This window comes from Choloepus didactylus, chromosome 10 (genome assembly GCF_015220235.1).
Source record: "Choloepus didactylus isolate mChoDid1 chromosome 10, mChoDid1.pri, whole genome shotgun sequence".
Taxonomy (NCBI): Eukaryota; Metazoa; Chordata; class Mammalia; order Pilosa; family Megalonychidae; genus Choloepus; species Choloepus didactylus.
Genome location: NC_051316.1, coordinates 60,953,186 through 60,963,594, shown reverse-complemented (window position 1 = coordinate 60,963,594; position 10,409 = coordinate 60,953,186). Strand labels below are relative to the sequence as shown.

At 39.7% G+C, this 10,409-nt stretch overlaps 1 pseudogene; it reads left to right on the top strand.

The window, feature by feature from the left end:
- Positions 1 to 750: 750 nt before the first annotated feature.
- Positions 751 to 2,855, top strand: LOC119505135 (annotated as a pseudogene).
- The last annotated feature ends 7,554 nt before the right edge of the window (positions 2,856 to 10,409 follow it).

Here is a 10,409-nt window from a genome sequence, read left to right as displayed (position 1 = left end):
GGCAGTTTTTGTTTCCTGTTTAAAGAGTCATGTGTTACCACTTCCTTCCTTTCTTCCTTCTTTCTTTCTTTCCTTCCTTCCATCCTTTCTTCCTCCTTCCTTTTCTCCCTCCCTCCCTCTCTCCCTCTCTCTCTCTTGTTCATTCAGTCATCACAGTGGGATCTTCAGCAGCTTCTTGTATGAAGGAAATACAAGAGAGGGAAAGACCAAGAGAACAGTGATATCAGCACTAACATTCTGAGTTGTTGGCCTAATAACAGAAATTCTGTAATTATAGACTTGTTTTTGTGGGGAAAGAGGGGAGGAGAATAATCAGTCCGTATTTGTATAAGCTACTGTATTTAGATGTTCTGTTACTTATAGACAAACATATTTAACACTTGCTTGCAGATGAGATACATTGTACATGCCTTACAGATTTTCCTTCTAAAACTTTGGAATTTCATAGACTTGTGAGACTTTTTCTTATATACAGAATTGACATAAACTGGGAAGAACCAAATGTATCCAGGATAAAAAGACAAAAATGACTTAGAAAAAGATCTGATAATTCAGGTAATTTTGCCTTTTATGTTTTATTGTTTGCACAAAATGGACCTACCAAACATAATAGCAGCAGTGGGAATAACGAACTTTAAAAATAATTTATTGTCTAATGAGTGACCACGATGCACCCTCTCTGCTGCGCACAAGACGGACATAGTCTTTGCCCGCTGCTCCCTCTGGTACTTGCAGCTCTTTCCACTCAAGATGCCTCGGGAAGTGCACCATGGAAAGGATGAGGTGGAGACCTTCATCTTCCAGGCAGAGATTGCCCAACTTACATGTCTCATCATCAATACCTTCTGTTCCATCAAGGAAATTTTCCTTCGGGAGTTGATTTCTAATGCTTCTGATGCTTTGGACAAGATTTTCTGTGAGTGCCTGAAAGACCCCTCCTAGTTGGTTGAAAATTGACATCATCTCCAATACCCAGGAACGTAGCCTGACTCTGGTGAATACAGGCCTTGTCATGACAATGGCTGATCTCATAAATAATTTGGGAACCATTGCCAAGTCTGGCACCAAAGCATTTATGGAGACACTGCAGGCTGGTGTAGACATCTCCATGATTGGGCAATTTGGTGTTGGCTTCTATTCCGCCTACTTGGTGGCAGAGAAAGTGGTTGTGATCACAAAGCACAGTGATGATGAGCAGTATGCCTGGGAGTTCCTTCACTGTTTGTGCTGGCCATGGGGAGCCTATTGGCCAGAGTACCAAAGTGATCTTCAACCCTAAAGAAGACCAGACAGAGTACTTAGAGGAGAAGTAGGTCAAAGAAGTGGCAAAGAAGCACTCACAATGCATTGACTACCCCATCATCCTTTATTTGGAGAATGAACAAAAGAAGGAAATCAGTGATCATGAGGCAGAAGAAGAGAAAGGTAAGAAAGAAGAAGATAAGGATGATGAAGAGAAGCTCATATTAAAGATGTGGGCTCAAATGAGGAGGATATAATGGTAAGGACAAGAAAAAGAGAACTAAGAAGATTAAGGAGAAATACATTGATAGAGAAGAAGTGAACAAGATTAAGCCTATTTGGACCAGAAACTCTGATGACATCACTCAGGAAGAATAAGGAGAATCCTACAAGAGCCTTACCAGTGAATGATTGGGAAGACCACCTGGCAGTCAAGCACTTCTCTGTGGGACATCAGTTGGAATTCAGGGCTTAGCTGTTCATCTGCTGCTGGGCTCCCTTTGATCTCTTTGAGAACAAGAAGGAAAAGAACAATGCTAAACTTTACGTTCATCATGTGATCATCATGGACAGCTGTGATAAATTGATACCAGAGTTTCTCAACTTCATTTATGGTGTGATTGACTCTGAGGACCTGCCCCTGAGCATCTCTTGAGAAATGTTGCAGCAGAGCAAAATCTTGAAGGTCATTCACTAAAATATTGTCAAGAAGTGCTTTGAGCTATTCTCTGAGCTGGTGAAAGACAAGGAGAACTGCAAGAAATTCTAGGAGGCTTTCTCTAAAAACCTGAATCTTGGAATCCATGAAAACTCCACTAACTGGCTATGGCTTTCTGTGCTGCTGTGTTATCATACCTCCCAGTCTGAAGATGAGATGGCTTCTCTTTCTGAATATGTCTCTCACATGAATGAGACCCAGAAGTCCATCAATTATATCACTGACGAGAGCAAAAAGCAGGTGGCCAACTCTGCTTTTGTGGAGCGAGTGCGGAAGTGGGGCTTTGAGCTGGTGTATAGTCTGAAACTATTGAGCAGCAGCTCAAGTAGTTTGAAGGGGAGAGCCTGGTCTCAGTTACCAAAAGAGGGCTTGGAGCTACCTGAGTATGAGGAGGAGAAGAAGAAAATGGAGGAGAGCAAAGTTGAGTCTGAAAACCTCTGCAAGCTCATGAAGGAAATCTTGGATAAAAAGATTGAGAAGGTGAAAATCTTCAGTAGGCTTGTAGCTTCACCCTGCTGTATTGTAACTAGCGTTTACGGTTTGACAGTCCACATGGAGCAGATCATGATAGCCCAGGCACCTCGAGACAATCTATAATGGGCTACATATGGCCAAGAAGCACCTGAAGATCAACCCTAACCATCCCTTTGTGGAGAAGCTACAGCAGAAGGCTGAGGAAGACAAGAATGACATGGCAGTCAAGACTTGATGGTGCTGTTGTTTGAAACTGCATTGCTTACTTCTAGCTTCTCCCTAGACCCACTCAAACTGCATCTACTGCATGATCATTGATGAAGATGAAGTGACAGCAGAGGAATCCAGTGCTACTGTTCCTGATGAAATCCTGCCCCTTGAGGGTGATGAAGAGGCATCTTGCATGGAAGAAATAGATTAGGTGTTTCTACCCCCAAACTTTGTACTCATTTTATACTGTTCCCTGGCCCCCACAGCAGCCTGAGTGCCTGCAACCTGGCTTCATTTACTGATGTCTGGTGGGTTTTGTCCCCCTCTCTCCTGTCCTTGTGTGTAGGGCAAGATGCAAGGCCCACAAGCCCTATCCCATTTGACAGTGGGCTTGGATGTTGTATACTGTGAATTTTATTGTTTATTTTGCTCTGAAATGAAAGTGTGCAAATAAAGAAGATGCAGTTTTAAAGAAAATATAATTTATTAATGATGGCAAAAAATCAGTATCACTGATTAGTTTATAAGTTATTTCTTAAAGTGGTACAATATATTTCTTTTTGAAAACTGTATACTAAATGCATTGTGGTATCCAGGATTGGATCCTGGAACAGTAAAAATACATTAGTGGGAAAAACTAGTGGAATCCAAATAAAGACTGCAGTTTAGTCAATGGTAATGTACTGATGTTAATTTCTTAGTTCTGACAAATGTACCGTTTATGTAAGAGGTTAATGTAAAGGGAAACTGAGCAAAGTTTATATGGGAACCCTCTATAAACATTTCTGAAAATCTAAAATTGTTCCAAAGTAAAAAAATATTAAAATTATGCACATGTATAAAAATGCCTATTGTGTTTACACTAAGTGAAAGAACACATTCTCTCTGGGGATAATGCAAAAGTGCAAGCTACCCATAAATACCCACAAGAATTATTGTAAAAAGGATGACAGCTTTGATATGTCATGTTGTCGGAAGGACCATTCCTAATGGTTAAGAAGTTATGTATTTCAGGATCTATGGTCATAGGAACTGTGTTTTAATGGGCACATCCACTCAATAGGCAGAAGCCATGGGTAGTATTCATCTATGTGATTTTTGTCTTCCTAAACCACAGTTACAATACCTGCTGTCACCATTAGATCAGCCTCCCTTGTGGTTAGGTGTTGGGATCACAGTGCTGTTAAGTAGCCTCCTTTAAAATAACTGCTTATTATTCTTTCCCTAAACTGACAGGAACAGCCTTTACATTCCACATTGCTTCCAAACTGGTTCACCCTTCTGCTCTGCAGCAAGTAGAGTAACTCCCCTGGGCACACTGGCTACTGCAACTTGTACTGAGTTTTTGTGTATATAGGTAGTTTTCAAGATTATAACACATTTTTCTCATATATTGAATGCACTCAAGTTGTATCCCTGCTGTTAGGAATATATTCCTCTTGCTCCTTAATGACTGTTTTTGATTTAGGTATCACCAGGTGTTGCTTACTGAAATTTCTCCTTCTAAATCAGGCTCTCCCCAAGGAAAATCATGTTTGATGGTTCATTGCAATCATTCCTTTTTCAATATCTGCCTTACTATTAAATCAACATTATAAAAATTGTTTTAACAATTCACTTCTAAATCCTTGCCTCAACAATGTAAATATATCTATTTATTCATATTACCTTCTAGTCATTTTTCATGTATTTGCAGCTTTCACAGTAGTAACATTAATGCAAAAGTTTTCCTTTTTTCAAAATTATCAAAATTTTATAAATATTTTCATTTTCTGCAGTCGTCACCTTTACAGTATTAATTGCTGCAAGCTATTTCATTAATTTGATATATCATTATTTAATTACGTTCAGCATTAAGCTTATTCACATATTATTCCACTTCATGTATTGTAGCACTGAATGTCTTTGAAATATTCAGTGTGATTAGTCGCCATTGTTTTATAAATCATACATAGATATAGATACGTATATGTATATATGTATATCTGTATGTATGTATATGTATGGATATATATCTTTACATATTCAATGCTTTTAAAAGATTTTTTAAAGTATCCAGGAGGCGGGGCAAGATGGCAGACTGGTGAGCTGTATGTTTTAGTTACTCCTCCAGGAAAGTAGGTAGAAAGCCAGGAACTGCGTGGACTGGACACCACAGAGCAATCTGTCTTTGGGCATACTTCATACAACACTCATGAAAATGTCGAACTGCTGAGATCAGCGAAATCTGTAAGTTTTTGCAGCCAGGGGACCTGCGCCCCTCCCTGCCAGGCTCAGTCCTGTGGGAGGAGGGGCTGTCAGCTCCGGGAAGGAGAAGGGAGAACAGCAGTGGCTGCTCATATCGGAAACTCATTCTACTGATCCAGACTCCAACCATAGATAGACTGAGACCAGACACCAGAGAATCTGAGAGCAGCCAGCCCAGCAGTGAGGAGACAGGCATAGAAAAAAAAAAAACAACATGAAAAACTCCAAAATAAAAGCAGAGGATTTTTGGAGTTCTGGTGAACACAGAAAGGGGAAGGGCGGAGCTCAGGCCCTAAGGCGCATATGCAAATCCCGAAGAAAAGCCGATCTCTCTGCCCTGTGGACCTTTCCTTAATGGCCCTGGTTGCTTTGTCTCTTAGCATTTCAATAACCCATTAGATCTCTGAGGAGGGCCCTTTTTTTTTTTTTTTTTTTTAATCCTTTTTTCTTTTTCTAAAACAATTACTCTAAGAAGCCCAACACAGAAAGCTTCAGAGACTTTCAATTTGGGCACGTCAAGTCAAGAGCAGAACTAAGAGAGCTCTGAGACAAAAGGCAATAATTCAGTGGCTGAGAAAATTCACTAAACACCACAACTTCCCAAGATAAGGGGGGTGTCCGCTCACAGCCACCATCCTGGTGGACAGGAAACACTCCTGCCCATCGCCAGCCCCATAGCCCAGAGCTGCCCCAGACAACCCAGTGTGACGGAAGTGCTTCAAATAACAGGCACACACCACAAAACTGGGCGTGGTCATTAGCCTTCCCTGCAACCTCAGCTGATTGTCCCAGAGTTGGGAAGGTGGAGCAGTGTGAATTAACAAAGCCCCATTCAGCCATTATTTGAGTAGACTGGGAGCCTCCCTACACAGCCCAGCAGCCCAGAACTGCCCTGGGGGGATGGCACTCACCTGTGACATAGCACAGTCATCCCTCAACAGAGGACCCAGGGTGCACAGCCTGGAAGAGGGGCCCACTTGCAAGTCTCAGGAGCCATACGCCAATACCAAGGACTTGTGGGTCAGTGGCAGAGACAAACTGTGGCAGGACTGAACTGAAGGATTAGACTATTGCAGCAGCTTTAAAACTCTAGGATCACCAGGGAGATTTGATTGTTAGGGCCACCCCCCCTCCCCGACTGCCCAGAAACACGCCCCACATACAGGGCAGGCAATACCAACTACACATGCAAGCTTGGTACACCAATTGGGCCCCACAAGACTCACTCCCCCACTCACCAAAAAGGCTAAGCAGGGGAGAACTGACTTGTGGAGAACAGGTGGCTCGTGGACGCCACCTGCTGGTTAGTTAGAGAAAGTGTACTCCACGAAGCTGTAGATCTGATAAATTAGAGATAAGGACTTCAATAGGTCTACAAACCCAAAAAGAACCCTATCAAGTTCAGCAAATGCCACGAGGCCAAAAACAACAGAAAATTATAAAGCATATGAAAAAACCAGACGATATGGATAACCCAAGCCCAAGCACCCAAATCAAAAGACCAGAAGAGACACAGCACCTAGAGCAGCTACTCAAAGAACTAAAGATGAACAATGAGACCATAGTACGGGATATGAAGGAAATCAAGAAGACTCTAGAAGAGCATAAAGAAGACATTGCAAGACTAAATAAAAAAATGGATGATCTTATGGAAATTAAAGAAACTGTTGACCAAATTAAAAAGATTCTGGACACTCATAGTACAAGACTAGAGGAAGTTGAACAACGAATCAGTGACCTGGAAGATGACAGAATGGAAAATGAAAGCATAAAAGAAAGAATGGGGAAAAAAATTGAAAAACTCGAAATGGACCTCAGGGATATGATAGATAATATGAAACGTCCGAATATAAGACTCATTGGTGTCCCAGAAGGGGAAGAAAAGGGTAAAGGTCTAGGAAGAGTATTCAAAGAAATTGTTGGGGAAAACTTCCCAAATCTTCTAAACAACATAAATACACAAATCATAAATGCTCAGCGAACTCCAAATAGAATAAATCCAAATAAACCCACTCCGAGACATATACTGATCACACTGTGAAACACAGAAGAGAAGGAGCAAGTTCTGAAAGCAGCAAGAGAAAAGCAATTCACCACATACAAAGGAAACAGCATAAGACTAAGTAGTGACTACTCAGCAGCCACCATGGAGGCGAGAAGGCAGTGGCACGATATATTTAAAATTCTGAGTGAGAAAAATTTCCAGCCAAGAATACTTTATCCAGCAAAGCTCTCCTTCAAATTTGAGGGAGAGCTTAAATTTTTCACAGACAAACAAATGCTGAGAGAATTTGCTAACAAGAGACCTGCCCTACTGGAGATACTCAAGGGAGCCCTACAGACAGAGAAACAAAGAAATGACAGAGAGACTTGGAGAAAAGTTCAGTACTAAAGAGGTTCGGTATGGGTACAATAAAGGATATTAATAGACAGAGGGGAAAAATATGGCAAACATAAACCAAAGGATAAGATGGCCGATTCAAGAAATGCCTTCACGGTTCTAACGTTGAATGTAAATGGATTAAACTCCCCAATTAAAAGATATAGATTCGCAGAATGGATCAAAAAAAATGAACCATCAATATGTTGCATACAAGAGACTCGTCTTAGACACAGGGACACAAAGAAACTGAAAGTGAAAGGATGGAAAAAAATATTTCATGCAAGCTACCGCCAAAAGAAAGCAGGTGTAGCAATATTAATCTCAGATAAAATAGACTTCAAATGCAGGGATGTTTTGAGAGACAAAGAAGGCCACTACATACTAATAAAAGGGGCAATTCAGCAAGAAGAAATAACAATCGTAAATGTCTATGCACCCAATCAAGGTGCCACAAAATACATGACAGAAACACTGGCAAAACTAAAGGAAGCAATTGATGTTTCCACAATAATTGTGGGAGACTTCAACACATCACTCTCTCCTATAGATAGATCAACCAGACAGAAGACCAATAAGGAAATGGAAAACCTAAACAATCTGATAAATGAATTAGATTTAACAGACATCTACAGGACATTACATCCCAAATCACCAGGATACACATACTTTTCTAGTGCTCACGGAACTTTCTCCAGAATAGATCATATGCTGGGACATAAAACAAGCCTCAATAAATTTAAAAAGATTGAAATTATTCAAAGCACATTCTCTGACCACAATGGAATACAATTAGAAGTCAATAACCATCAGAGACTTAGAAAATTCACAAATACCTGGAGGTTAAACAACACACTCCTAAACAATCAGTGGGTTAAAGAAGAAATAGCAAGAGAAATTGCTAAATATATAGAGACGAATGAAAATGAGAACACAACATACCAAAACCTATGGGATGCAGCAAAAGCAGTGCTAAGGGGGAAATTTATAGCACTAAACGCATATATTAAAAAGGAAGAAAGAGCCAAAATCAAAGAACTAATGGATCAACTGAAGAAGCTAGAAAATGAACAGCAAACCAATCCTAAACCAAGTAGAAGAAAAGAAATAACAAGGATTAAAGCAGAAATAAATGACATAGAGAACAAAAAAAACAATAGAGAGGATAAATATCACCAAAAGTTGGTTCTTTGAGAAGATCAACAAGATTGACAAGCCCCTAGCTAGACTGACAAAATCAAAAAGAGAGAAGACCCATATAAACAAAATAATGAATGAAAAAGGTGACATAACTGCAGATCCTGAAGAAATTAAAAAAATTATAAGAGGATACTATGAACAACTGTATGGCAACAAACTGGACAATGTAGAAGAAATGGACAATTTCCTGGAAACATATGAACAACCTAGACTGACCAGAGAAGAAATAGAAGACCTCAACCAACCCATCACAAGCAAAGAGATCCAATCAGTCATCAAAAATCTTCCCACAAATAAATGCCCAGGGCCAGATGGCTTCACAGGGGAATTCTACCAAACTTTCCAGAAAGAACTGACACCAATCTTACTCAAACTCTTTCAAAATATTGAAGAAAATGGAACACTACCTAACTCATTTTATGAAGCTAACATCAATCTAATACCAAAACCAGGCAAAGAAGCTACAAAAAAGGAAAACTACAGGCCAATCTCCCTAATGAATATAGATGCAAAAATCCTCAACAAAATACTTGCAAATCGAATTCAAAGACACATTAAAAATATCATACACCATGACCAAGTGGGGTTCATTCCAGGCATGCAAGGATGGTTCAACATAAGAAAAACAATCAATGTATTACAACACATTAACAAGTCCAAAGGGAAAAATCAATTGATCATCTCAATAGATGCTGAAAAAGCATTTGACAAAATCCAACATCCGTTTTTGATAAAAACACTTCAAAAGGTAGGAATTGAAGGAAACTTCCTCAACATGATAAAGAGCATATATGAAAAACCCACAGCCAGCATAGTACTCAATGATGAGAGACTGAAAGCCTTCCCTCTAAGATCAGGAACAAGACAAGGATGCCCGCTGTCACCACTGTTATTCAACATTGTGCTGGAAGTGCTAGCCAGGGCAATCCGGCAAGACAAAGAAATAAAAGGCATCCAAATTGGAAAAGAAGAAGTAAAACTGTCATTGTTTGCAGATGATATGATCTTATATCTAGAAAACCCTGAGAAATCGATGATACAGCTACTAGAGCTAATAAACAAATTTAGCAAAGTAGAGGGATACAAGATTAATGCACATAAGTCAGTAATGTTTCTATATGCTAGAAATGAACAAACTGAAGAGACACTCAAAAAAAAGATACCATTTTCAATAGCAACTAAAAAAATCAAGTACCTAGGAATAAACTTAACCAAAGATGTAAAAGACCTATACAAAGAAAACTACATAACTCTACTAAAAGAAATAGAAGGGGACCTTAAAAGATGGAAAAATATTCCATGTTCATGGATAGGAAGGCTAAATGTCATTAAGATGTCAATTCTACCCAAACTCATCTACAGATTCAATGCAATCCCAATCAAAATTCCAACAACCTACTTTGCAGACTTGGAAAAGCTAGTTATCAAATTTATTTGGAAAGGGAAGATGCCTCGAATTGCTAAAGACACTCTAAAAAAGAAAAACGAAGTGGGAGGACTTACACTCCCTGACTTTGAAGCTTATTATAAAGCCACAGTTGCCAAAACAGCATGGTACTGGCACAAAGATAGACATATAGATCAATGGAATCGAATTGAGAATTCAGAGATAGACCCTCAGATCTATGGCCGACTGATCTTTGATAAGGCCCCCAAAGTCACTGAATTGAATCATAATGGTCTTTTCAACAAATGGGGCTGGGAGAGTTGGATATCCATATCCAAAAGAATGAAAGAGGACCCCTACCTCACCCCCTACACAAAAACTAACTCAAAATGGACCAAAGATCTCAATATAAAAGAAAGTACCATAAAACTCCTAGAAGATAATGTAGGAAAACATCTTCAAGACCTTGTATTAGGCGGCCACTTCCTAGACTTTACACCCAAAGCACAAGCAACAAAAGAGAAAATAGATAAATGGGAGCTCCTCAAGCT